Source organism: Diplotaxodon limnothrissa, linkage group LG23 (genome assembly GCF_057381915.1).
Source record: "Diplotaxodon limnothrissa isolate DT_005_m linkage group LG23, D_limnothrissa_male_GT1.1, whole genome shotgun sequence".
NCBI classification, from domain to species: domain Eukaryota; kingdom Metazoa; phylum Chordata; class Actinopteri; order Cichliformes; family Cichlidae; genus Diplotaxodon; species Diplotaxodon limnothrissa.
The window spans coordinates 16159245-16185871 of record NC_140617.1 but is presented as its reverse complement, the minus strand read 5'-3'; the positions used below and the strand labels follow the sequence as shown (position 1 = coordinate 16185871).

General features: G+C 40.4%; 1 protein-coding gene across 1 annotated transcript in view; it reads left to right on the top strand.

Annotated features, from left to right (window-relative positions):
• Nucleotides 1-26627, top strand: part of naaladl2 (N-acetylated alpha-linked acidic dipeptidase like 2) — a 341534-nt gene that overhangs the window by 235226 nt on the left and 79681 nt on the right. The gene's annotated exons all lie outside the window — the stretch shown is intronic.

The window sequence follows — 26627 nt, the reverse complement described above, 5'->3', positions numbered from 1 at the left end:
TTTCCATCGCTCTCTCATTCCTGCCTCAGCAGTGCCCAGTTCTCTCAAACACACATACACGAACATACTTATATACACCCTCAACAGATGTTCAGTCCAATCAACTGGATTAGAGGTTTTAGTATTGGTATCAATTACCTCCTCAGGAATAGACTGTGCCAAAGTTTTTCCCAAGCCATACTCCCATACCCTCTATAATCTGTTGAAGAGACGATGGAAATGAAAGGGGCCTCTGTAGAGGCTTTCCTTATTTTGCCTTTCATTTTGGTGAAACATTTTGTGAACAGGAAAATAACAAGGCGCTTTCAGAGGAAATTGTATAATTCCCCGGTATCTCCAAATTGTATTTTAGCCAAGATACGGATGTAGCCACAGTGACATCATCCATTAGTTTTGGACTCCCTTTTCCAGCCCCAAAGGGGCTGCAGTTTTCAGCAGTTCTGCGTTGGCTTCACTTTTCAGCTACAAAGGTTGCCTTCTGATTTTAACCAGGTAAAGATCCTTTTTTAATAACATACTTAATTTGTATATTAACTTTCATTCAGTAGGTACTGTATTCTTCTTAGAAACCACTAAATCGTTCACACAGATGATGATTTATTTATGCATCTATTTTGATAGACTCACTATTAGCTAACTCTTCTCATTTAAAGTATGACAGTGTGACCACTGGCTGGATTATGTCCCTTGGCTGGATTAATGTTCTGGCAAATCATTGAAGCACTAGCTGTCTGACCTATATAGACTGGTGGATCCTGGTAGACCATGGTGTTCCCACAAATCTTATACTAGAGACTCACATTTACACTGAATCATCTATCTTTGACATATAATGCGTGCACTACAAACATGACAAAAGTGAATATTGTTTTCCAAGATGATCATAAATTGATCAATTGGAGTGTAAGTATTAGGAACCTTAAAAAATATATAATATAGCCCTTATATTAGCACTTAAAAGCCCATGGTATCACCAGCGATCCCAATTTGCGTAATTATTTTTAAATCCCGTTAGAATTCCAACCAAATAAGCTAGAGCAATCATTTTTTTCCATATGAAAATGAAGAAGTTTTACTTACATATCATACATTAAATTGTCTCACACCATGGTTTCCTTCCACTAATGGCTTTGCAAAAATCACGTAAAAAGTGCATGCAACAACAAAAACATAATAATCCAGATAAATGCTTTTTTCCAATATCATCAACTGTTCATACCACTTTCTATGTTGGAATAAATGTCATTAACTGCAAACGTTTTTTCTTCAGGGTCTTTCAAAGTTCCACTGGTGCTATTGAAAGTCACTTTATGCCTTTCTTTATAGTTCCTGGGACACTTAGAACTTTGATTGCAGTATTGGAGATCATTTATTTTGATGCACATGCAGGTTTTTTGTAAATTGTGCGCAATTATATCTATTTTCATTTTTGCTGAAGTTTTTGCCTTTACGCTTATGAAGGATATACCTCTGACATTTCTGTAACTAGAAAAATACGTAAAAAACAAAACAAAAACGATTTTAAAATTTCTTTGTAGTTTAAGGCTAAATTCAAGCTCAATCAAAACAATTCAAATGTGTAAATGTTGAAAACACAATGGAAATCACATCATCTATTAAACACTGCTTCTGACCTTCCCACTGTCTGAAGTAAACAGAATGAATGCAGAGTGAACACAAGCATGTTGTTTGCTGATATCCAGGCACAAGTATCACAAGTTATTGGTACCATATCATCATCCAGGACAATAGCTTTAAACAATCAAAGGCAGCCGTAGAGCTCTTTGATGTGGAAAAATTGAATGTCTTAGGCTGCCTTGGTGATTCACCGGATATCAATCCATCCCACTATGCTGCTGCTAACTACACACACACACACCATTAAATACATCAGACAGGTACCTTAGAACTACGACATGTACGACAACTACAACATTGACATGTAAACCTTTAATCAGTCAGTCCTTCTGATTCAAGAATCAGCTGAGACAGCATCTGATTGTTAACAGTAACAATTAAAATAAAAAAAAGTGTGTATAAATGCATCGCTTTATTGCAGGTTTGTTAGTTTTATATTCAGGTTGTGTTATATTTTTCCAAACCTGATTCTTTGCCCTGTTTAGCTTAAGTACACCATGTAAAACAAAAAAAAACTAAATTAAACATATTAAAGACAAATGTTGCATCTTGTTGTTAAGGAGAGGTTTCTAACTGTAGCACAATAATAGCTTTCTTCTTATTCAGTTTGAAATTGCATAACCACATTCACATGTCTAATGCCTCTAAATGAGAGAGACACAGGGTATGAGGCCATTTGAAGTTCAAACTCATAACCCAGTGGCTAATTTATGATTAGAAGAGAGGGTGACAGCTTTTACATAGATTTCTCTCCCTACACTAAAATCAGTGAAAACCTTTTCTATGGGTCTAAGAGGTATTCTGAACCACATGAGTAGGCATATTAAAGTCTCCATATGTGTTGTCATGCATGTCTGAGTACATATCTCCGGTTCAACATATGTGTCTTCAAGCAAAATGTGTTTCCATGTATGTCAGGAAATATGTTTGTATGCTTGTTAAAGTGTAGATTTTAGTGAGAATTAGGTACCATCAGTCAAATGCAAGGAGAAACAGCAGTTTTCACTTGATGTCCTTCAACTGTTCCGTTTCCCCTCACGAACCCAGTGAGTGTAATAGGATCATACATGACTGAATGCATGCAAAATGCCCCAGCGCCACTGCTGTCTGTCGGTGTTTTCTTGTTGTGTAGCCATAACATGTACTGACAGATCAACATGCATCTAATTTGGTATGCAGGAAGATGCTGCAAGGGCCGAGATTCACTGTAAGGGATGCATACAGTAAAGACCCACATGAGCATACATAAAATTAATTTTGGGGAAACAAGTGTAGGAAAAAGAAAGAAAGAAGGAAACACTACATTTAAATGTGTGCTAAAGTCACAGTCTAGACATTTGCTTTGCCACTCAGTAATAGTCAGAAGCAATTCTAGTGTGGACTTGGCTCTGGTGGGCTGGTTCACTGTTGCACTAAAAGCTGAATCTCCACTTCAGTCTTAAAATGCATGCACTCATTCTGATAAATTTATTTTTCCTGATACAAAGAATCTCACCCAATAGCATGATGCTACCACCGCCATGTGACAGGCAACAGCAATGCCTGGTGTCTACCAGAGGTGGTTTTTGAAGTTCTTCCAAATGTGCCCAGTTTTCAGCCTGCAGATCATAGAATCTTTTAAAAGGAGTTAGGCAAACTCCAACCGAGCCTTCTGAGCAGAGTGGCATAATTCCAGCTACTCTAGGTGACAAGAGGGGGGATTGATGCCATGCTGTTCAAACAGTTGTCCTTTCGAATGGCTCTATCCTCACAAAGGACTTCTGAAGCTCTGTAAGAGTGACTGTTAAGTCCCTTGTCACCTCTTTGATCAAGAACCTTGAGAAAAGAATTGCTCAGTTACTGAGATTAGCTGGATGGACAAGTCACTGAAGAGTGCTAGTAGTTACACACTTGCTCCATTGCACAGTTACTGAGGTCCTGTGAAGTATCAGAAAGAGTTTAGTACCTTTGGCCAACCTTTGCCTCACCACAGTTTTAGGATATTGGTGTACATATTTTTCCTTTGACTTTATGGCTTTGTATGCCATATGAATTTTGCAATCTTATGTAGACATTGTGTACTTTTAAAAAGAAATTGAGTCCAGTCTAGATTCCAAGTTCTAGATTGATCATATGTAATTAAGAAAAAAAGGTATTATAACACATGGGGGACTATAACATTATTAAAATAACTATACAATAAAAAAAAATGGTGGTGTATTTTTTTTTATTATTATCACCCATCATGATTTTTTTTCTAATTCTAAATCAAGTTATTAACAAAATCTAAAGTTATCTCGATTAAGTGAGGTCATGTGTGTGAACATGTAGTACAAACTTTGTAGTAGGAGTGCTACACTGTGGTGTAAATCTGCACTGCTTTGAAAACAGGCTGTATAACACATGGTGCACTCTCGTCGTTTGACTTCTTTGGCAAGTTCCCAGTGGTTGATCGTCCTGTGGAGGTACGTGTATCGCTGGGTTTAATAACAATGTGCTTTGGCATTAATGAAATGGCTGAACACCATTTGGGGTTGGCAGCCTTCAAACTGCTGCATATCCATCCACTAAGACAGATTAATCCTTTCTATTAATACGACTTAGCTACACAACAATACACAAGTAGTGTATCCTTCCTTGTGTTGGCTTGCCAGGCATGTATATTTTTTTATATAATTTAATGGACTAATCATTTAATTTCTCTTATTAATTTAATTTCGCTTGTTGCTGTTATTATTTTGATGATTGGGATACTAAGTCCTTATTCTGGGATGCCCTGTTTATGACAAGATTGCTATTATGACTTTCCTACTTGAATAATTTCACCATTTTTATGAGTACTGGCGACCAGCAGAGGTCGACCAGTATACAGTTTTTAAGATTTAAGATTTTATGGTTCTAAACATGGGTTGGTGGACAAACTAAGCAATGTCAACAGTCATAAGTGGGCCCATTAAATAGTTTATTTGGACTGAAGTTAAGCATTTTGGTCATATGAAAAAAATAGTATGTGGGGGTTTGTTTGTTTTTTAGCATACTTTGACATATATACTGTATATTTAAAATCAATATAACTAAACAATTAAAACTGAAGGGAAGATTTTAAACATTTTCAGTAGAATGTAATTTATTTCCACTTATAATGCCTAAACAAAGGTGTATCACATCAGGTGGACATAAGTAGGGCATTTTTACTCTGCATTTTGATGGAGCCTTGCCCTTTAAATCTTCCTAACCTTATTTAAACCTCAGACATTTAATTTGGTGTGTTCCCAACTATAGAAGTGAGATTTAACACCATGGTGAGATCAAAAGAGCTGTCTAAAGGCCTTCAGAAAGAAGATTGTAGCAGCTTATGAGTCTGGTAAGGGATTTAAAAAGATATCAAAATAATTTGAAATCAGCCATTCCACTGTCTGGAAAATACTCTACAAGTGAAGGACATTCAAAACAACTGCCAACATTCCCAGGTCTGGCTGTCCAAGTACAGTGGGGCAAAAAAGTATTTAGTCAGCCACCGATTGTGCAAGTTCCCCCACCTAAAATGATGACAGAGGTCAGTAATTTGCACCAGAGGTACACTTCAACTGTGAGAGACAGAATGTGAAAAAAAAATCCATGAATCCACATGGTAGGATTTGTAAAGAATTTATTCGTAAATCAGGGTGGAAAATAAGTATTTGGTCAATAACAAAAATACAACTCAATGCTTTGTAACATAACCTTTGTTGGCAATAACAGAGGTCAAACATTTACTATAGGTCTTTACCAGGTTTGCACACACAGTAGCTGGTATTTTGGCCCATTCCTCCATGCAGATCTTCTCGAGAGCAGTGATGTTTTGGGGCTGTCGCCGAGCAACACGGACTTTCAACTCCCGCCACAGATTTTCTATGGGGTTGAGGTCTGGAGACTGGCTAGGCCACTCCAGGACTTTCAAATGCTTCTTACGGAGCCACTCCTTTGTTGCCCGGGCGGTGTGTTTTGGATCATTGTCATGTTGGAAGACCCAGCCTCGTTTCATCTTCAAAGTTCTCACTGATGGAAGGAGGTTTTGGCTCAAAATCTCACGATACATGGCCCCATTCATTCTGTCCTTAACACGGATCAGTCGTCCTGTCCCCTTGGCAGAAAAACAGCCCCATAGCATGATGTTTCCACCCCCATGCTTCACAGTAGGTATGGTGTTCTTGGGATGCAACTCAGTATTCTTCTTCCTCCAAACACGACGAGTTGAGTTTATACCAAAAAGTTCTACTTTGGTTTCATCTGACCACGTGACATTCTCCCAATCCTCTGCTGTATCATCCATGTGCTCTCTGGCAAACTTCAGACGGGCCTGGACATGCACTGGCTTCAGCAGCGGGACACGTCTGGCACTGCGGGATTTGATTCCCTGCCGTTGTAGTGTGTTACTGATGGTGACCTTTGTTACTTTGGTCCCAGCTCTCTGCAGGTCATTCACCAGGTCCCCCCGTGTGGTTCTGGGATCTTTGCTCACCGTTCTCATGATCATTTTGACCCCACGGGATGAGATCTTGCGTGGAGCCCCAGATCGAGGGAGATTATCAGTGGTCTTGTATGTCTTCCATTTTCTGATGATTGCTCCCACAGTTGATTTTTTCACACCAAGCTGCTTGCCTATTGTAGATTCACTCTTCCCAGTCTGGTGCAGGTCTACAATACTTTTCCTGGTGTCCTTCGAAAGCTCTTTGGTCTTGGCCATGGCGGAGTTTGGAGTCTGACTGTTTGAGGCTGTGGACAGGTGTCTTTTATACAGATGATGAGTTCAAACAGGTGCCATTCATACAGGTAACGAGTGGGGGACAGAAAAGTTTCTTACAGAAGACGTTACAGGTCTGTGAGAGCCAGAGATTTTCCTTGTTTGAGGTGACCAAATACTTATTTTCCACCCTGATTTACGAATAAATTCTTTACAAATCCTACCATGTGAATTCCTGGATTGTTTTTTTTCACATTCTGTCTCTCACAGTTGAAGTGTACCTCTGGTGCAAATTACTGACCTCTGTCATCATTTTAGGTGGGGGAACTTGCACAATCGGTGGCTGACTAAATACTTTTTTGCCCCACTGTAAGTTCACTCTGAGAGCTAAAAGAAGTCTCCAAAAACCCTAAAATGCAATTACGTGACCTACAGCAGCCTCTAAAGTCAGAAAGAGACTGCATAAGTTTAATTCTAATAATAGGTGCAAGAAGGAAGTTTGCTTTCTAAGAGACACGTGAAGGCCAGCTTGATATTTGCCAGATAGAACATAGACAAAGACTACTACTGGATTTCTGGGATAATGGTTTTTGGACAGATGAGTCTAAAAATAAATTTTTGTAGTAAACCAAATTCAGCGTTTCAGGAAAGGAACCTCATACCAGCTGTGGAGCATGGAGATGGAAGTGTCATGAGGTGTCAGTGGAGGTGTCAGAAATGTGTGAGACCATCTGTAGAAAGAAGTAAAGTTGAAGCAGTAACTGGACCCTGCAACATGACAATAACACAAGGACTGACTGAAAACTAAGAAATGGAGAGTTCTGGAATGATTAGGTCAAAGCTCAGATCTGAATTCCATTGAGATGCTGTGGGGGAAGTTCTTTGTTTTTAAAAGCATTGGGTGACAAAACAGTGGATCTCCTGGTGGTGCTTGATTGGACTTCATCTATTATTAGCTATTCTGCTCAAACAAGATCCACTCATGTTGCTGTTGGATTATTTTGTATAGATGTTTTCATTTAACTCATTTTCACATTTTCAATGGTGTTTAAGGTTCTACTGTTCATAAGGCTGTGAACACTTGACGGGTGAATTTGAGCGTTATGATTCATGGTGAAGAGAGAGTTGCATGTTCACATGTCGAAGCTTGAATTTGTGACTTAAGCTGAAAAGCAAGTTCAGCTGTTAAAGTTACCCAGGCAAAATTTTGTCACTTGATAGATTTGGAGTCTGGCTTTACTAGGGAACCGAACCTTAGTGGTGTATAAAATGATTCTCCAACCTATTTTTAGAATGAGCTGGGGAAACAAGATGAACAGGTCCCTGAGCTATCTGGGAAAAAAGTACACTTACCTTTCCATCAAGAAGCATTTTGCCAGCATCAAGTCATCATTTAAAATGCCTGATGGCTGCCCCAGTAGAGCCTTTCAGCAGTCTGAACCAGTGGACCATAGCTATATAGGGCATACCTAGGTGAACCTGCATCAAATTGTGTGAAGCAGAGCATGGGCAAATAAGTGTGCTCAATGAACTCAAACCACATAATCAAAGGTGTTAGAAAGAAAACAGTATTGTACTAGACACTGCATGGGTGTGCGAAATCAGCACAGCATTTCAGAAAATGTTAAATATAATGTGCTTTGTTGATCTCAATGGTAAATAAAGAAATACTCGCATTCCTAGATGGCAAACAGAAAATCTTAGATGCCTCTTTCGTTTTTCATCCATTTAGCTGTCAAGACAACAAGAAAGCTGTTATTAATGTCACCCAATAAGGACCAGTTAAATGTTGTATATTAACAATTCCAGCAGATAGCATATTGCTCCCAGTTAAAACCAAATCGCTTTCAAACACACGGAATCCGAGCTTTCAAACTACAAAGATTACAGAAGGTGACTGACAGTCATTACAGTGTGATTTATATACAGATTTTTTTCATTAAAATAAGTAACCGCATTGTGATTTTCTATATTCTCCGATGTTTACATTATTTTGCTTTGTTGGAGTAATGATGGCCTAAATACATACTTATAGAACTTACAATATTACAATAATATCAAAAGCTTAGTCACTATGGGGTGAAAAACGGTTTTCAGAAATTAGGGATTTTTATTTTATTGGTGTTTCAAATAGCATCCTGAGTTACTGTAACAATGTTGTACATGTAGCAACATAATGGAAAATGGTGTTGAAACTTAAAGTTTGAGTTTGACAATTAATATTTAAAAATACTTTTTTTCTATGACTGTGTACGATAAGAATGAGATGATGAGATGAGATGATGAGATAGCCTTTATTTGTCAGTTGCAGGTCTTTTGCCCACAACCGAGATGACAGACCTCGCCGACCGTACATACAATACAAACATCACATTGGGGAGACAGGTCAGGCCAGGTAGCGAGGAAAAAAAAACATTGAAATGTGCAACACAAAAGGATAATACAGGAATGCACAGGTATCAACACACCATAGCACAATAAACACAGACAAGCAACATGGGAAAGAGTTCCAGTGTGTACATCTGATCTGGGACCGCTGCAATCTTTCGACTGCGCCTCCAGCTGATCCGATGTCCACATCAGAGGGGAGGTAAGCGTTGGAGGTGGCGTTGGATCCGGGGTAGGGAGGGTGATGCGTCAGTGAGTGCTTATCAGTATCAGTATATGTAGGTGTGTGCGTGTCCATAGTTCAGCTGAGACAGTGCCCTTCACCCTGCCAGGCTAAGTAAACAGTCTTCCAGCCAACCCAGGTGGCCTTGCATGGAATGGGAAGGAACAGGCTCAACACAGTCGTTATCAGGGAGTTGTTGTTCGGCTCCAGCCTTGAGCTGGCGCCGAAGGGGTAGCCGGGTTATGATGGTAATTGAGAATTTCAAGCTGTTTTTTAACACTCCGACACTGGTCTCTCAGTCTCCCGTTAATAGCTGCGAGCTTCTCCGTGATGTTATTAGCCGTCGATTCTGTGGTCTTGTCACTCTTTTTGCTCACATAGCAGATTCTGAGACCTCAGCCAACTGATCCGAGGTGTAATCCAGCTCCACCCAGAGATGTTGTTCTGAGTTGATTCTTTCCTGATGTAATCCAACATACAAGGTGTTATTCTGAGCATTCACTGCAGTCGTAAGCGCCTCCAAGCTCTTAACCATGCTGCCTTCAGTGAGCCCTTTCTGAGAATGTCCCTATTCTGACTACGTGGTTCATTCATGTGACATAGGAGCTTCAAACCTTTCCACTATACGGTGCTAGAAATGGACCATTTAAATATTATTGGTAAAAAAAATATTTTGGGGGGATTCATTCTCATCATGAACCATCTGGTAGAAGCTGTTGGAGTAATTAGGGTCCTTCTCTTTCACAGTAATGCTGCATGGATTTGCAGATACACAATGCAAAATATTACATTATCACTAATGATGGGGTCATATTATTTCCCATCCACTCAACTCCAAATGCAGATTGAAGTAGTCACTGGTCTGCAAATGATAAACCCTTCATTTACGACATTGTCTTAATTAAAAAGTGAATGAATCCCAGCTTTGATCAGTTAAAAGTTCACTCTTGCCATCCAGATGCTCTCAATAGCAAACTGAGGTTGAGGTTGCCTCTTTTGTTCCCTCAGTGACACCCAGTGGTGAACTATCGAGATGGAAGACAGACAGAAAGGGAGAGGATAAGATGCTGATATAAAGAGAGCAAGATAGGAAGACAGACAGAGAGGAACAGAGTGTGTGCTTACTTTGGGAACCCCAGCAGAGTCCAAATGAATATCTCAACACGGTATTGATCCAGGCACTGTCACTACTATTCTTTATCTCGGCTCTCCCACCTCCCACACCCAGTCTCTCCATCTTTTGCTCGCTGTCAAATTCAAATTCGTCTCATTTTTTTCCTACACCCTCTCCCCTTCTCTTGCTCAGATTGTCTCTCACTCATATGGTGCCCCAGGGTATAATCAAATAACTGCCACAGAGATGGAGTGTATCAGGAACTGGCATGGAGTTCAGTGTATGTGTGTGTGATCATGTTCTTGTACCTAATGTGCTCACCAAAATAGAAGATACTCAGGGGCTTAGTTACTGGACAGGCCTGGGTTATAGGGTTTAAAATTAGACTGAGGAATGTTCCAGTTTGTGTGTGTGTGTGCGTGTTGGGTTTTTTTTCAGTGTCAGATATTTACATTTGAAATCATCTCTGTGCTAATTGCTAACACCAATGCTTCACAGAAAAGAGAGAGACTGAGACTTCTGACACCATCAATTTGTAAGTCAGATAAAGTTCAACTGGAAAAAATAAATATGTATACATAAGTAAATGCATAAATATGCATCTTTGTGAGCTTAATTTTAGACATGGGAGTGACTTGCTCAGTAATAAAACAAGAATGACATCTCATGGCTCGCCTATACCTTCAGTACAGTCTTGTTTTTTTTTTCTTTTCATCTCTTTGATGTCTTCCTGGTGCTTATTTAAATAAAGTTGTGTTACTGTTATAGTGCTTTGGAAAAATGAGTGTTCAGAAACAGAGTAAGGTTTTTAAATGCCCCTTCATTTTAAATACAACTTAATACAACTACAAACAACATTACAAATACAGCTTAACAAAAAATGGGTCTAATGTGTGTGTTAGGTAACGTAAAGTTGGCCAGGGAGAGAAAAAAGATTAAAGTGTGACACATTAGAGATGTAAGGAAGACAGGACAGGTGAGGAAGATTATTTTTAAAGGTAAGGACTGTTCAGTAAGTGCAAACATCACATATTTTAGTTATTATGGTTTTGTGAATTCTGACTTCAATCTCAGAATTCTGCAAAAGAACGGGGGGAAAAGACGTGCCCACTTTTTTTTCCAGTGGCCCTAATCCTCTTCCGTACCATCATCTGTTTTTAGAACTGAAGAAGCTTCTTGGAAGACAGTTGAAATGTCTTCAAGAAACTTGAAGAAGTCCAGTCGCTTCTTCTCCAAGCTCCTTACACTAACTGAAGTACAGTAGTTTGTGTTACTCAAAAGTTGCATTAAATTTGACAGTTTGGTACAGCAGGTTAAACTGGTAAGTTTACTTCATTAGACGTCATGATCCACCTAATCCCCGCGTACAGACAGAGGCTGAAGCTCTCCAAACCTGTCGTGAGGACTAAAAAACTGTGGAGCAACGAGGCTGTGGAGGAGCTTCGCACGTGTTTGGAGACCACAGACTGGGACACAATGAAGGCTGCTTCTAACAGCTTGGACGAGTTTACGGACACTGTCACCTCCTATATCCACTTCTGTGAGGACAGCATTGTGCCATCACGCACCAGGGTGAGTTATAACAATGACAAACCCTGGTTTACTCCTAAACTCAAAAAGCTGTGGCTGGAAAAGAGAAAGGCGTTCAGAAGCGGAGACAGGGACTGCTACAGAGAGGCCAAGTACAGGTTCACTAAAGAAGTGGACATTGCTAAACATCAGCACTCTGAGAAGATGCAGCAGCAGATCTCAGAGAATGACTCGGCCTCTGTGTGGAAAGGTTTTAGGAACATCACGAACTACAAGCCTAAAACCCCCCACTCCACTGATGACTTGCTCTTAGCCAACACCCTTAACGACTTTTACTGCCGTTTTGACGAGCCATCAGGCAGCCTTCACACCTCCAACGGCCCCAACAATAGAGACACTTTGGTCACTCATTCCCCCACCTCTCCCCCCTCCATAGAGCCATCACCACCTTCAAACTGTTCACCTACAACACCCCCCTCCTCACCCCACACAAAAGAGGATTTCACACCACCTCCTCCCACCACAACTCTTCATATCCATGAAGCAGATGTGAGGAAGCAGTTTAAGAATCTGAATGCTCGGAAAGCTCCCGGCCCAGACGGTGTGTCTCCTGCCACCCTCAGACACTGTGCAAACGAGCTGGCCCCAGTGTTTTCTGGCATTTTCAACTCCTCACTGCAGGCATGTCATGTGCCTGCCTGCTTCAAGTCCTCTACCATAATCCCTGTCCCCAAGAAACCTAGGATCACTGGACTAAATGACTACAGACCCGTGGCTCTGACATCTGTGGTCATGAAGTCATTTGAGCGCCTAGTTCTCTCCCATCTCAAGACCCTCACGGCCCCCCTCCTGGACCCCCTGCAGTTTGCATATAGAGCCAACAGGTCTGTAGACGACGCCATCAACATGGCCCTACACTTCATCCTGCAGCATCTGGACTCCCCAGGAACCTACGCCAGGATCCTGTTTGTGGACTTCAGCTCTGCCTTCAACACCATCCTTCCAGACCATCTCCGAGGCAAGCTTTCCCAGATGAATGTCTCTGATCCCATCTGCCGGTGGATCACTGACTTCCTGACGGACAGGAAGCAGCATGTGAGGCTGGGAAAGAATGTCTCGGACTCCCGGACCATCAGCACCGGCTCCCCTCAGGGCTGTGTTCTTTCTCCTCTGCTCTTCTCCCTGTACACCAACTGCTGCACCTCCACCCACCAGTCTGTCAAGCTAATCAAGTTCGCAGATGACACCACCGTTATTGGGCTCATCTCGGACGGGGATGAGTCTGCCTACAGGAGGGAGGTTGAACGTCTGGTGTCCTGGTGCAGCCACAACAACCTGGTGCTGAATGCCCAGAAGACAGTGGAGATTATTGTGGACTTCAGGAAGCACACAGCCCCACTCCCCCCCATCATCCTGACTGACACCCCCATCACCTCTGTGGACTCATTCCGCTTCCTGGGTACCACCATCACCCAGGACCTGAAGTGGGAGCCCACCATCACCTCCGTCATCAAGAAAGCCCAGCAGAGGATGTACTTCCTGAGGCAGCTGAAGAAATTCAACCTGCCAACACGGACGATGATGCAGTTCTACACTGCAATCATCGAGTCCATCCTCACCTCCTCCATCACCGTGTGGTACGCTGGAGCCACTATCAGGGACAAACAGAGACTGCAGCGTGTTGTGCGCTCCGCTGAGAAGGTGATTGGCTGCAGACTCCCATCTCTGCAGGACCTGTCCACCTCCAGGACATTGCGGCGTGCAGCTCGGATCTCAGCTGACCCTTCTCACCCTGGACACAGTCTGTTTGACCTGCTCCCCTCAGGCAGGAGGCTCCGGTCCATTCGCACCAGAACCTCTCGCCATAAGAACAGTTTCTTCCCCTCTGCTGTTGGACACATGAACAATAATCATATGACTGTCCCCGCCACTAACACATGACCCTACGCTGTGTCACTGCATCATTCCATGTTTGGCACTGATCACCACCTGCACTCATGTATATATCTTTCTACGTCCATCCATCCATCCATTCGCTTCCGCTTATCCTTTTCAGGGTCGCGGGGGGCGCTGGAGCCTATCCCAGCTGTCATAGGGCAAGAGGCGGGGTACACCCGGGACAGGTCGCCAGTCTGTCGCAGGGCCAACACACAGGGACAGACAACCATTCGCACTCACATTCACTCGCACATTCACACCCACATTCACTCGCACATTCACACCTATCTTTCTACGTAGCACTCTTAATTCTTATTCTTACTTTTATTTTTTCATGTCTATTTAAGTGCTATTTATGACACTATGTTTGCACTGAAGCACCGCAGCAATTTCCTAATGTTGTAAACCTGCTCAACATTTGGCAATAAACCCCATTCTGATTCTGATTCTGATTCTGGTACATTGCAGGCTGTGCCATAATCTTGAGTAGATCCGTAAATATTGAAGTACCAGCACATGCCAGCTGACTACAGCTATACACAAAGAAAAATCTACTTGAGCTCACCAAACAAGTTATTATGTGACTTATTGGTAAGTAATTCTTTTCCCTATGCTGCACCATGACCCCTCATCTTAGGGTTCTCCCACCTGCCATATTGTGTGTGTGCCCGTGTCTGTAGTGAGAGGGAAAAAAAAGAGACCAATAACCAGGCTTAAGTTGGTTCTTCTGCCTAATCAGCCACTAACTCCCCTGGATCCTTCTGCAGTAATACCACAGAAGAAGAGAATGAGAGCGCGAGAGAGAGGGGGAGAGAAGTCACATAACAGACAATCAGGGATAAATGAAGAAAATGTGGGAGAATTAAAGATGAGGAGGGATGGGATGGCATGACAATGCTGCCAAACAGAGGACAGAGAAGTATATAGAGACTACAGGTTATAGGAATGATCAGATAGATAGATAGATAGATAGATAGATAGCTACAGTATTGATCCCACAAGGGAAATATCTTTTTAAAAAAACACCTCTGATATTGGATTTTATATTTGAAACTGTATTGTGATGTACGCAGATACAAAACATGCATTTGGTTCCAGCACAAATGAGTACATGATAACAGTTAAAGCAGTGTCTGACGATAGCGACAGTGATACCTTTAGAAGCATTCTCCTCTTCATTCATTAACATTTTGTTCTCGGTGCTTTTCTGTTGGCTGTGCTTGACCCCAATTGAAGACACCTAGATGTTTTATTTTCTCACCCATGAAGTATTCACCAGGGTTCAGCAGTCTCTCTACAGTCTGCCCTTCGCTTTTGTCTGAGTTAAAACATGTCTTTGAATGCTGATGTCTTTGTTTCTTTTTTCCTTTGGTTGAATGTCTACTTAATTATTACAACACAGAGCAACTTTCTGATTTGTCCTCATTATTTGGTGTTTCAGTTGTTCTTTTAGTACTTTTAGTAAGTGATGTTTAAATAATGTCTATTGTGGCATGTATTGACTATATGGAGTTGAGGTTTTAGCTGTGGTCAGAAGCATGAAGGTATACAAATATCGGTATCGGTACACTTAAGTATATTATTGTATGTATTCCATGTGTAAATAATTAATGTGGATATTTACACTTAGATATTGATGACTGGCTAGAAGTGTTCGCCAGCAAAGTATGACTAGCTGTCAGAACTCACTCCAGCAGAGTTTTAAAATCACAGGTTTTCAGTGAGGGAATCCAATTACATCCAGCACCTGGACAGACAGTGAGAACTTGAAAAGGATAGACAGAGGGGATACCGACTAAGAAGAAAGGGGGGGAAAAAATCAATAACTATCCAGCTGAGGTGGAACTAAGCTTGACAATGTGTCTCGTTTCACCTCTTTGCATTCATTTGGTGATAAAAGTGAATGTCTGCTTGGTGTTTACTTCACAAGAGTCTACAACCTTTTGAAAACTCTCAAAGATTTATTTTTATATTCATACTTTTTTCCCTTATACTTCATGTTCTCTTCCTTTTCCTTGCCTTTATTTCAAGTCAGTCATTACCTCTTTATATGTCCTTTCACTGCTTTCATCTCTTTCCCGTGTTTGAATTTGTTAAAGCATCAGTGTTATATATTACTAATAAAATGGATATTTTTCACACACCCTATGGATGTAGCCTTGAATCAGTCCATTAACTCTCGCCTAATCAGGCTCCTGAGTACCTGACTTTTGTTCCATGTTTAAAAAAGGTCTGCTGATGTTTTTAGTAAACACCTCTTTCTACTTCTGCTTGGGAAGATGGTGCCAGTGTGGGGGGGTCAGCTGTTTGTCAGGCTTAAAGGTTAAACCAGTGAAAGGCCTGTGGTTGAATGATACTACGTGCACTCTTGTCAATGTACTAAGAGAAGATGGAAGAAGGATCAACTTCAAGTTTCTTTACACATTATAAGAAAAAGTCTGCTGGAGTACCAGATAGCCATGCTGGGAAAACCCCAATTTTTATCAAACTTTGTGTTAAACAACAGCCACATACCTCACTTTCTTTTCAGCACTCTTCCCTCTCTTATAAATCCTTGTGATTGTACTTGTATTGTACCCTGACTGGCACATTTTGAAAAAATCCTTACAGTTTTTGAAGAAAAGATTTCTACGATGAGGCATTTTCTCTTTGGTGCTCTTTGGTCCGTGTATTGTTGACGTAATTAATTCCTCACTGATGTCTGGCTGTGTCCGAACTGCTTTCAGACATGCTGTAGTACAGCCCCTCCATCAGAAAGATGAATTTGATTTCTCCATTCCCTCAAACTTTAAGCCCATTTCTAAGTTCCCCTTTCTATCAAAAAAGAAAAGGAAAGAACAGAAAAATCAGCTTGTGACCAACTACAGTTCTAGTAGTATTTAAACAGTATGTCGGAGAAGTTTCTTTCTGGTTTCAAATCACAACATAGCACAAAAAAATCCCTTTTAAGAGTTTTTTGACCAGGTTTTTAATTGTTGATTCTGGAAATTCTTTTGTCCTTGTGCTCTGGGACTTTTCAGAATAGTGTTCATCATGTCTGTCTCCATGTACTTCTAGGATACTTCATGGTGCCACTGTGGCTCCCATTTTCATTCATTGCTTTGCCAAGCTGCTTGCCTATTGTAGATTCACTCTTCCCAGTCTGGTGCAGGTCTACAATACTTTTCCTGGTGTCCTTCGAAAGCTCTTTGGTCTTGGCCATGGCGGAGTTTGGAGTCTGACTGTTTGAGGCTGTGGACAGGTGTCTTTTATACAGATGATGAGTTCAAACAGGTGCCATTCAAACAGGTAATGAGTGGGGGACAGAAAAGCTTCTTACAGAAGACGTTACAGGTCTGTGAGAGCCAGAGATTTTCCTTGTTTGAGGTGACCAAATACTTATTTTCCACCCTAATTTACGAATAAATTCTTTACAAATCCTACCATGTGAATTCCTGGATTTTTTTTTCACATTCTGTCTCTCACAGTTGAAGTGTACCTCTGGTGCAAATTACTGACCTGATAAAACTACCTCTCCAGTGCTTTTTCTTTTCTTTTTAGGTTAAATAAATTAAACTGCTATATGGATGAAAAGTAGAGGCATAATCGATGCTAATTCCTATAGTAAATCTTTTACAGCTTATTATAAAAAACAGCATTGGTCTCTGTCATGACAGCTATATTGGGGAAAAATAACTTTATACTTTTGTTTTTTCATTCCTAAAGTCATGGCTTATTTATCTTATAACCACTTTGAGGTACAAGTGATTGTACTAGTAGACTGTGTAAAGTTAGCGTCTGATACTTGGTAAATACATTTCATTGGTGACTTATTTTGACATGTAATGAAATGGGATACTTTCATTGTGGTTGTGAGGCAAATCTCTAGAAATGCTATCATGTCAATATGGACCAAAATCCAGCACTTTGTTGAAACCATATGATGAAGAAATAAGAGAGGTCTGAAGGCAAACAGGGTTCAACTCACTACTAGCAAGGTGTGACTAATGAAGTGGCCATTGCGTGTATACTGGGGGGGGGGGAATATATAATAAAAATGCTATTCTGTATCTGTATAGTTACGCAACATCAAACTTCTGGAAACAGATAAAATCGTTATCAGACATAATCTCTGGAATAAATTGGTAAGAGCAATTATAATGTCTGATCTGCCAGACTCTCCTGACACTCCTGTGGAAACTGTGCACAAAGCTGTACTTGTATAAAGTGGAGAAAGATGGCCTTAGACACAGGAGGGCAATGTTTAAATCCAACAGAAACACAGTTATTTGTCTTTTAATATACCTTCAGTCTAAAAAATATGGCTATCCAGTTTTCCTTTGTGTTCATTTACTGAATTGATGACATTTCTCTACATTACGAACCACAGAAATGGCACTTTTTATGCTATCAAGTCCTTGAATATAGGCAAGAAGGAGGAATGGCTAGCCAGGGACACTGATGTCTCTATGCAGAAGTCTGCTGTGTTCTTTTGGTATCCACCGTTGAAAATGCTGATTTGCAGCTGAATGTTGTAGCAAATGATGAGCATGTAAAAGGGGCCATGTTCTGTAAGCAGGGAACGTCTGAAGCAGGGACCTCGTTTTGTCCAGAAAGTGAAAGTCAAAGTGAGCTTCTTGCAGAGCCAGGTTTTGATAGAGCTCAATCAACTCGGTTTACAGAGAAGCTGTAGTGTCCCAAGGGCAGATTTTTAAATGGGTTTTCAGTGCACAGTAGAGCTTGTTTTTTCCAAGCTGAAATCCTTGAAGTAAGTTTTTATTTTTTATTTTTTTCAGCTTTTGCAGAAACTCATTCTCAAGCATGAAGCTGATTGTTTCCTCTGGTTTGTTCTTAAAGTTTTTAGAAAGTCTAGCAAACCCTGTTATATGCCAGGTTTGAATACCTCCAGCCTCCTATAAAAAGCATACACTTACTTATACAAGGTCAGTCCATGTGTTGTTTCTGCCCATAAGTTTGACATTGAGGAAATTGAGTTGTGGGGTTATCGGGATATAAAACAGCTTCTATTTTCTTCTCTTTATTGTTTCAGGAGATGCACAGACATTTTAGGTTTACATTTATTTTCAGACCTAAAATCTGATACCAAAACACTTGAGCACTCTCTTTTTGTAAGGCCCCATTATTGTAAGGGAGTATATCATCATGTAGTGTGTTTGGAGGCTATAGTTAGTGTGTAGTGTAGTCATTGTTTTGTTTTGTGTGTCGGTTATACTAGTGAATGTCACAGTTGATCCAAAAAAAAGCCACCAAAAGCAGATTGCAGTCTAAACGTTGTCTCCACATGGAAAACTGGATTGATACACCTCTATTGTCAGACCTGCAGGGTTTAGGCCTGTGATATTCTCCTCTGTCTTATAGTGGACGGAAACTATTTTTTTGGAGTGGCACAAATAATTTGTGTGCCTTCTTATTTGATGCAGCCCACCTGATTGTTCTGTAAATGGTTTTAAATGGTTATATAAAAAATGCCTGAGGCCTTGGATGCATTTTTAGGTAAATAGTACCATATAACTTTGTTGTTTGCAAAATTTGTGCATAATTTTTAGGAAGGTACAATTTCTATTTGCATTTCAAGTTATGAAAATGATTCGTTAAACATGTTTGTGGTTTTTACAGTAAAAAATATAACTTTTTTCTACTCGGATTTAAAAACATTTTTTTCTGAATTTAGCTCAATTGTGCTAATATAGTATGTCAAAATGAAAAAAATAACTCCAGTTTCAGATATTTGAGGTTGTGCTGAAAATACAAGGCAAGATAAACAGTTTTTAAAGGTGAAATATAGAGGTACAATGAAAAGTAGTCAAAAACGGCAAATTATACCCTGGTCCCCAGAGGAATAAAGTGGCCAAAAATTGTCATTTTTGGAGGGGAGACTAGTGTTAATATACCGTAAGTTTAACTAATCAGTCAATTAACCTCTGAATCCCTAAGCCTGTTTCTGCTGGAGGTTTCTTCCTGTTAAAAGGGAGTTTTTCCTTCCCACTGTCACCAAAGTGCTTGCTCATAGGGGGTCAGATTGTTGGGTTTTTCTCTGTATGTATTATTGTAGGGTCTACCTTACAATATAAAACGCCTTGAGGAGACTGTTGTTCTGATTTGGTACTTTATAAATAAAATTCAAATGAAATTGAAAATGAAAATGAATATCATGGCAAGAGCTACGAAATTACCTCATGAATGCCTCTAAAAGTTTGTGTCACCTGTTGTGCAGGAGACTTATGCATTTGCATATATGGTTCCCAATGTCAAGCATAAAGGAGTGGTAATGTGAGGGGGTAGAAACATGTTTTTGTCCTAGAAATTCAGTTTCTCTTGTTATCCCTTTCACTTGGCTCCAATGCCTCCATCACATCACTCATACACACTTTGAGTTCTCTGTCTATCTTGTGTTTGCTTACTTTTGGACCCACGCTGCTTTCAGTGAAGCCTCCATTGCCCGTTCTTGCTGTTCCATTGATTTTGTATTATCTTGCTGGATGCTTGATCTGACAACTTCAACTGATTTTGTTTTTTGGTTCTTACATCCTCCTTTTCTGAATGTTTTTTTTAAATGGTCACATATGGTGTTACAGTGAAATTTTGTTACCACCCTGCACTGTGGTCTCTTTTTTCATTGCCAATAGCTAGGATGACCAAGGGTTAATTTATAAAAATGAATTTCAAATTTCTAACTTTTATGTAATGTGTTTTATCGTGTGTCGTATGTGTTTATATTATTCTGTCTTCATTAAAATGAAACTACAATACAAATTATATACTGTTCTTTCTTTCTACTGTACTTTGTAAGTGCACAAACTTAAAAATTCAGTATTAGATCAAATAATTATTTAACCCAGTAACGTTTTCAATGAAATTGTCACTGTTATAGCTGCTTTTTAGTATGTATTCCCAAAAGTATTTGCTTGTCTGCCTTAACACACATATCACTTTGAGTGACATGCCATACTTAATTCATTGGGTTTAATATGATGTGGGCCCACCCTTTGCAGCTATAACAGCTTTAACTCTTCTGGGAAGGCTTTCCACCAAGTTGGCACACTGATTTCGAATAAGGGCTGGCTCACAGTCTCTGCTGTAATTCATTCCAAAAGTGTTCTGTTGGGTAGAGGTCATTTTGTCATGTTTGAAGAGGAAAGGGCCGACTCAGTCCAGCGGGGCGTGCTTTACAGCACTGCATCTGACCCCTTGCGTTTAGTTATGTAAGGCTTGGATGCAGCTGCTCAGCCAGGGAAACACATTCCAAGAAGCTCTCTAAGCGCTGTTCGTGAGCTAATATGACGACCACGTGAAGTTTGGGGCATCTGTAGCAGTTGGTGACCACTGTGTGCTTCCCAGTTGTGTCAACTTTGTTATAATATCACTAACGGCTGCAGACAGGAAGATACTGCCAGCACCGGAAACGTGCTCGTCATCTCCGAGCATGAAGTAAGGAGAGCCTTCAAAAGAGTGAACACCAGGAAAGCAGCAGGACCAGACGGCATCCCAGGTCGTATCCTCAGAGACTGCGCATACCAGCTAGCTCCTGTGTTCACTGAGATATTCAACATCTCTTTATCTCAGTCGGTGATCCCCACATGCTTCAAAGAGTCCATCATTGTTCCTGTCCCGAAGAAACCCCACCCTGCTTCTCTCAATGACTATCGCCCTGTAGCCCTCACCTCAGTAGTGATGAAGTGCTTTGAACGCCTGGTCAGAGACTTCATCATTTCTTCACTACCAGACACACTGGACCCACTACAGTTCGCTTACCGTCCAAATCGTTCCACAGACGATGCCATCTCTCATCTCCTCCACACATCACTCACTCACTTGGACACTAGAAGGGGGAATTATGTTAAAATGCTCTTCATAGACTACAGCTCTGCATTTAATACCATAATTCCCTCCACACTCACCACCAAGCTGGAGCATCTGGGACTCAGCTCATCTATGTGTCAGTGGATCTCCAACTTCCTAACTGGCAGACCACAGGCAGTAAGGATGGGCGGACATGTCTCAGCCTCCACCACTCTCAGCACTGGAGCCCCCCAGGGGTGTGTTCTGAGCCCCCTGCTGTACTCTTTGTACACATATGACTGTGTGGCCACTACCAGCTCCACCACCATCATCAAGTTTGCTGACGACACCGTCGTGGTGGGCCTGATCTCTGATAACAACGAGACGGCCTACCCGAAGGAGATTAGGAATCTGGAGAACTGGTGCCAGAGGAACAACCTCCTTCTAAACGTCAGTAAGACAAAGGAGCTGATAGTGGACTTCAGCACTAAGCAGGAGAGGAACTACCAGACCCCCGTCATCAACGAGTGCCCAGTGGAGAGAGTGGACAGCTTCAAATACCTCGGAGTTCACATCACGCAGGACCTGTCATGGTCCTGTCACATCAACACCGTGGTGAAAAAGGCCCGTCAGCGTCTCTACCACCTCAGATGCTTGAGAGACTTCCAACTGCCCTCCAAGGTGCTCAGGAACTTTTACTCGTGCACCATAGAGAGCATCCTGACGGGAAACATCTTAACCTGGTTCGGGAACAGCACCATGCAGGACAGACGAGCTCTACAGAGGGTTGTGCGATCAGCTGAGCGCACCATCCGCTCCGAGCTCCCTGACCTGCACTCAATCTACAGCAGGCGGTGCTGGACCAAGGCCAGGAAGATCGTGAAGGACCTCAGCCATCCCAACAACAGACTGTTCTCTCTGTTGAGGTCAGGAAAGCGATTCCGCTCCCTAAAGACCAACACAGAGAGACTGAGGAGGAGCTTCTTCCCGCAGGCGATACGGTCTCTCAATCACACCACCACACAGTACTGACCCACACATATAGTTCTTACACACACACTGGACATTCTGGACATTGTTTTCACTTCATCACTTAAATCACTTTAAGCATATTTGCACTGCACAAGACATAATGTGGATTGCACAACACTGGTCACTACATTCTTCATTTCCAGTTAATACTTGTACAGCTGCTGTTATTGTGTATATATTTATTTATATTTCTTCATACATTCTTATATAGTTCTATATTGTGTATTTTGTTGTACAGTTATTTTATTTTCAACTTTAATTTATATATTTTATCTTATTCTTTCCCAGTTAAATTTACCCTTCATTCTAATTTGTGTTGTACAGTTATTTCATTTTTAACCTTAATTTATATTTTATTCCTTCCTAGTAAAATTTACCCTTTTTAATTTTTCATATTTATTTCCCTTTTTAATTTTTCATATTTATTTCCTATCTTATTCATAGCCTTTTCCTTTTTTTGTTTTCTTTAGGTCACGAGCAGTTGTCCAAGCATTTCACTGCATATCATACTGTGTATGACTGTGTACGTGACAAATAAAATTTGAATTTGAAATTTGAATTTGAATTTAATAGTTGAGTGTGGATATTTAGTAGTGTTGCACAGGTGGCATCCTGTCATGGTACTGTACTAAATTCACTCCTGAGACCCATTCTTTCACAAATGTTTATAGAAGCAGTCTGCATGCCTAGATGCTTGATTTTATATACCTGTGACCATGGAAGTGATTCAAACACCTGAATTAGATGATTTGGACGAATTAGTTAATACTTTCGCCAATATAATGCACTTCATTATGGATAATGACACTATTATACTGTAAGATCTGTTTTCTTCACAGCTTTGTACTTTCTGTTTTTCGTGTTTCACAGTAGCACCACACTATAATAGAGACAGAAACAGTCCCACAATGCCATATTAATGGTTTCAGTAGTTAAGTGATCCACTAGCAAAAGTAATATTTTTGTTTTATGAATGTCTGAGCAGTGGGGATAACACCTGTGCAGCTTAAATTCTCCTTGATGATGCTGGTGGAATTTGATTTATTCTGTGCAATAGATGGAAGATGTGCATTTATCACTAGGATTAGAAAGCGCTGAGAGTCATTCTTAAATAAATGGACATTTCAGAATGTATTTTTTTAAGTCACAAGGACATCTAGTTTCATAGAGGACATTCCTGATTGATGAGTAGGACACCTTTAATCCAAAGGTATCACTGTCCTTCATGCTAAAGAGGCACTTTCTTCCTTTTGTGTTTCAGAAAAACTAACATTGATTGAACATGTGTGTGTGTGTGTGTGTGTGTGTGTGTGTGTGTGTGTGTGTGTGTGTGTGTGTGTGTTCAGGCAAAGTATGGTTCAGGCATCGTTTTGTGCCAGCAGAGGATTTGATCATTTCATGCTTTTTTTTTTCTCTGTTTTAACCCCAGCAGTAACCTTCAGCACAAATCAATATAATATTTAAGAAGTTGTCAAACCCAAGCTGATTAATGCTCATGTTTTTATAAATAACAACCCATTATACCCATTTTAGCATTACAATATTTTAACCACCACGAGAAGGTCAGAGCAAACCTAAGTGTTGAGGCACAGAGAGGGTCTGTACTGTAAAAGAAAGTGAGCTGTACATAAGCCATACAAAGGGCACTTAGTACAGAGTGGATGCCACTTGGGAATCTTTGAGCCTGGCCATTTTCTTCTGGTTTAACAGCTTCAGTTCTCCATAACCCCACCATCCTGAACCCATGAAACCCAGAGAAAATATGTCAATCTGACATAAAGCACCGCATAGTGCTTGTTAGAAATGCTATACGAAAGTGACTACAGTGTTTAATTCGAATTATTTCTATAAAATATTTATGTTTTTATAAAAACTATTCAACCTGTATTCACAAGCTCGATCAGCAGGACAAACCTGCTTATGTTTCTTTTCTGTGTTTCATTTTTTTCCATATTCATTGGCATTTTTTGACCTTTGACTTCTCTTAACTTCTTTGTTCGGATGTCTTGCTTATCAGTCTTTGAATACAAGCCATCTGCTAATTCTTCCATCTGTTAACATGTGACGCACTAATGCTTATGGGAAATGGTGCTTGTGAAAAATGTCTAAAAGCAAAATATTAACTGAGCAACACAACAACATGCAGCTTTGTGATTACAGGGAATAATTCATTTAAATGGGAAAATTAATTAACACAGTGTGTGTCCGCGTAGGTGTGTGTGGTGTTATCTTCATCATGACAGCAAGTCCCCATCAAAAGTTTCAGAAAAAAGCAGTCTGACCACAGAGAGTGACAGCTACAGATATCCACGGGGCTCAAATACCTCTTGAATCCATGTCTTTGTGCGAGGGCACAACAGCTGTATCCGTGCATTTCATTTTAATTCTTCTCCTCTGAATGCAGGAGGTGAGGATTCTTTTGGGGGAACTCTGCACATATGCAACTTGACATCAACAACAGGGGCATATTTTGAGGCAGATGCTGCGTTCAATAATTCACATATTTATTCAGAGGCAGAACACAGGGTTTGATGAAAACTTTCTCCTTGTTTCTTCTTGGAATGCATAAATATGCAAACTGTTAAGTAAAACTTCTATTCCCTGTGTACTCACCGTGGCTGCTATATTGACTAGTTAAGTGCATTGCCAGTTTCACCCCATCATCTATGGGGAATTCAACTTTTTTTCCCCTTTAACATTTGCTTTTGTTCCAGTATCCTGAGGGTGCCTGATGAGTCATGCACTTCTGAGCGTTTGTTCCAGTCCATCATAATGTTGTACAGCATCCTACAAGTTTAAACCGAACTCTGAAAGCTTGATTTACATTTGTAAATGGTGCATTTGTTACATTTTACCAAAAGATAGGCTTAACTACCATGAAGTCATCCTTGAGTTTTAAATGCATTTTGAAGCCAAAACCCCTGAATGTTCTTCACCATTGCCATCTTGATTTTTAACAAGAGGTTACCATTATCAGTCATCAGCCTCTGCTACCGAACTTGGTTAGCAAGATACACCCATATGGATGCATCTTACAGACACAGATACCTGCTAATTAGTGCTAAGTAGCAAACTACTACAACAAAAAATTCACTCAGCAAAACAAAAGCACAGAATTCCCGGAGAGTGTACATCACAACAGGCCATATTATTGAAATGCTAAAGAGTAGATTCTATAAGTGCAAATGAGTGAGAAATTAGTGAAGATAAATATAACTGGATGTAAATGTCTGTACCCACAGATCATATTGTACCTTTTTCATTTTTTATCTGCAATTTTCACTCATTTTAGTTGAATAAATGAGTGATATTTACGATAAACACAAACTTTGCCTAAACAAAATCACATAAGGCAAAGGTATATATATATATATACAGATATATATCTAAATGAAAAGCTTCTGCAGAATCAGTATCAGTTTTACTTGTTTAGTGATGGGGCTAGAAAAAACAAAGTGCTCACATACGAGATAACTCTTAGTGACAGTCAGGCGAGAAGAGAAAAAGCAGCAAAACCACCAACATAACTAGGCTCATGGAGGGCAGCCACCTGCTTTGACCCTTCGTTGTGAGGGAAAGGCAAACAGAGAAAAGAAGAAGACCTGACAGTTTGCAGGTTTGTGGTGCCAGCAATTGCAACAATGTTGAGAACAGAGAAGGAAAAAATGCTATTTTATGTGGAGATAAAATATCCTGTTCATAGCATGATAATAATATAAATATCCTGTACTATCATGGAGAAATAACTGAAAAGTAACACTTACTTTTCCTGTTGAAAGCATTGACACCGGTCAAAACTGGATGAAATAAAAACTAATAGGATGTTCAAGACTGCTGCAGTGTGCCGTGTTTGAACTTCTGATATCATGAACTCTCTGTTTGGTTTGACTCTATTTGAAAAAAAAGAAGGAAAAAAGACGGAAAGAAAGAAACTTCTACAAAGACAGCACAATGACTTTGAAGTCACAGTGAGGTACTTTGTTTTTTGAGGACGTTACATAGTATACTGAGGTGACAGTGAGGTAATTTTAGGTGGCGTGTAGTCATGGTTGACTTTGTGTAGCCGTCCGCCTGTGAGTTTGTGTGTGTGTGTGTGTGTGTGTGTGTGTGTGTGTGTGTGTGTGTGTGTGTGTGTGTGTGTGTGTGTGTTTGACACCACAACACAAAAGCTGAGCAGCTCTGTGGCCTTGAGAGCATTTACTGTTGTTTCCTGTCAAAAACTTGACAGGTCACTCCACTCTTTCCCGCTTAGAATAGAAGAGAACAAATTAGAATATATGAAA